The following is a 3,783-nucleotide window of genomic DNA, read 5'->3' on the forward strand; positions in this document are numbered from 1 at the left end:
GCTGGAAACTAAGAGAAAAATGGAAGTCTACAAAACATAAATACTATAGTAAATATTAACAAATATTGACTGTAAAAATAACTAAATTTTCATGTATATGTATATATAGGAGAAGGAGAAGGGGAATAAACTAAATTATTCAAGAAGATCATAGGAACACTGATTAATAATAATCAAAAGGACAATATATGAATTTATAACTTCTATGCCAACAGAATAAAAGTAAAATTATGAAAAGTAATCACTCCAAAAGAAAATAGCAAGGAGAAAGAAGGAACACAGAGCTAACAGCAAAAATAGAAACCACTTGAAACAATAGTAGATTTAAGCCAAATATATCAATAAATACATCAAATATGAGTGAACCAAATGCTTCAATTAAAGACTGAGATTGTCAGATGATTAAAAAGAATACAAAGTAAACCATCAACAAATAAAAGACAACCTACAGAATGGGAGAAAATATTTGCAAGAGATCCAACTGACAAGTGTTTAATTTCCAAAATATACAAACAGCACATACAACCCAATATCAAAAAAACAAACAGCTGAATCAAAAAATGGGAAGACGACCTAAAGATGCTTTTCAAAAAAAGATGTATATATGGTCAGTGGACACATGAAATATGTCAGCATTGCTAATTATTGGAGAAGTGCAAAACCACAATGAGGTGTTTTTTCACACTGGTCAGAATGGCTATCATCAAAAATCTACATTAATAAATGCTGGTAATGGTGTGGAGAAAAGGGAAGCTTGGTATACTGTTGGTGGGAATGTAAATTGGTACAGCCACTACGGAAAACAGCATGGAGTTTCCTTAAAAAAAATTTTAAAAACCCTAAAAATAGAGCAGCAGCCATATTATCTAGTAATCCCACTTCTGGGTATATATCTGGAAGACAAATCAAAGACTCTAATTTGAAAAGATACACATACCCTATTGTTCATTGTGCTATTTACAACAGCCAAGACAGGGAAACAACCCAAGTGCCCAGCAACAGATAACTGGCCTAAAAGGATGTGATATATATACACACACAATAGAATATTACTCAGCCATAAAAAGAATGAAATCTTGCCATTTGCAACAACATGAATGGACCTAGAGGGACCCTATAATGATGAGAGGTGTAATTCAGCAGAAATTTATAGCAATTATAAATGTGGCCTCAGATAAAATAAAAATTGACAACAAACAGACAAATTGACAAATTGACAATTATAATGAAAGATTTTTCTTTGTAACAGATAAAACATCAGACAAAAATAGAAATTGGGAGTTCCCATGGTAGTGCAGTGGAAACTAATCTCACTAGTAGCCATGAGGTAGTGGGTTCGATCTCTGGCTTTGCTCAGTGGGTTAAGGATTAGTGTTGCTGTGAGCTGTGGTGTAGGTTGCAGACGTGACTCAGATTCTGTGTTGCTATGGCTATGGCTTAGGCCAGCAGCTGTAGCTCTGATACAACCCCTAGTCTGGGAACCTCCATATGCTGTGGGTGCAGCCCTAAAAAGCAAAAAAATAAAAATGAAAATAAATTTTAAATAAATAAATAAAATTAGAAATCTTATAGAAATATTTAACAATATAATCATTAAAAAACATGTTTGAAACATATAAAACATGGCTGTCATTTCAGAATATATATTCCTTTCAGGCAGATGTGAAATTTTCCCAAAAGTGATCCTTTCTTGAGCTATAAATCAATTTTAACAAATTTCAAAAAAATGAAATCATACAGAATATGTGCTCTGATATAAATGAAAATAAACTAGAAATAAGTAAAAAAAATTTAGAAAATTGTATATGTTTGAAATTAAGCAATAGACTTTAACTCGTAAATCAAATTATAAAATAGAAAATATTTTGAACTAAATGATAATGAAACTATGAATTATTAAAACTTATGGAATGCTGCTAAAGTTATCTGTAAGCAGAATTTATAGCTTTAAATGCATATATTACAAAAAAAGAAAAACTAAAACTCAATGAAGTATGCATCCATCGTTTAAATTATAAAGGGGACCGAAATTTAACCCAAAGTGAACAGATAGAAGTACATAAAGAAAAGAAGAAAAATTGCAAATTGAACAAACATACAGTAAGGAATATGAACAAAAATTTTTTTAAGATTAATAAAATAGATAAACCCTAATAAACTAATAAAATTAAAAGAATGGTAGGCATAAATAACCAATATTAATATTAAAAAGTGGCTTCTCTATGGATGCTACAGATATTAACAATGTTATGCCAATAAATTTGAAAATTTAGATTAAATATAATATCTAGAAAAAAGCGACCATATTTTAAAAAATTTGAATAGATTACCTGTTCAGCAAAATATACTAATTAGAGGATAAAAAGATAAACCACACAGTCAAATATATGGAACATATGACTAATAAAGTGCTCCTTTACAAAACACTTAAAAAATGAAAATTGGGACAAATCAATAAAGACAGCCACTCACAAAAAGTAAACCAATACATATATGAAAGAGAGTTCAACCCCATTACTAATGAGGGAAGAGGAAATTAAAACCACAATAAGACATCATAAGAATGACTATTATTCTAAAAGATGATGAATAACTAATGATAATAAAATTAGAGAAATTGAGACTCTCTAATAGAAGTGCAGAGTAATTGGCACAGCCACTTTATAAAACAGATGGCCATTATCTTCCAAAATTGAGCATTTATATACCCTATCTCTCAGCAATTCCTCTCATGGATGATGTCAACAAAAATTCAGGCACATGTGTACAGGGAAATACATGAAAGGTTTAAGGTAGCATTTGAAATTGTTCAAAATTGAAAACTACCCAAATATCCATTCATTCAATAAAATATTACACAGCTCCTGCAACATGGAACTTCATAAGGAATCAGATACAGAAGAATGCATACTGTATGATTTGATCTATATAAGTTTAAAAAGTTTAAAAGTTTAAAAAACAAATAAGTTTGCTGTCATGGCTCAGCAGAAAGGAATTTGACTAACATCCATGAGGATGCATTTTCGATCCATGGCCTTGCTCAGTGGGTTAAGGATCCCGTGTTTCTGTGAGCTGTGGTGGTAGAAGATGTGGCTTGGATCTGATGTTGTTGTGGCTCTGGTGTAGGCTGGGGCTACAGCTCCAATCTGACTTCTAACCTGGGAATCTCCATATGCCTTGGGGACAGCCTTAAAAAGCAAAAAAATAAATTAATTAATTAAAAGCAGATAAGTCTTAAAAGCAGATAACAACCACACTTTGACTTTAGGTGATAAAACTAAATGAAAAGAAGGATGGTGGTTACTGTGATGGGAGGCAGGTGGAAGGCAGTGGTTAGAAAGCTGCTGAGATGCTGCAATAGATACTTCTTCACCTGAGAGATGGCCACCTGGGTGTTTCCTGCATGGTAAATCATTAAACTATACACCTTTGCTTCATAAATTTTTCTGTATATATATTATATTTTTAATAAAATCTTATCATTTTAAAAAGTAAAAGAATAAAATTAATACTTACCATTGGAAATGTTAATGTTACATAGCCTTTGTTTTTTTGCTATTGTTTGAATGACCAGATTCTATTTCATAGATAATTTCAGAACATTATAATATTGGACAGCTCACAAACAACTGGTAATTGGCATTTCTGAATATGTCTTTAGAAAATTCCAATACATGCAGCTTCATTTAAATTTTGCTTATTCTCCACACTTGTGGTTGCCAAGGGGGAGGGCGGAGGGAGTGGGATGGACTGGGAGCTTGGGGTTAGTAGATGCAAACTATT

Source organism: Sus scrofa, chromosome 1, assembly GCF_000003025.6.
Source record: "Sus scrofa isolate TJ Tabasco breed Duroc chromosome 1, Sscrofa11.1, whole genome shotgun sequence".
In the NCBI taxonomy this organism is placed as follows: domain Eukaryota; kingdom Metazoa; phylum Chordata; class Mammalia; order Artiodactyla; family Suidae; genus Sus; species Sus scrofa.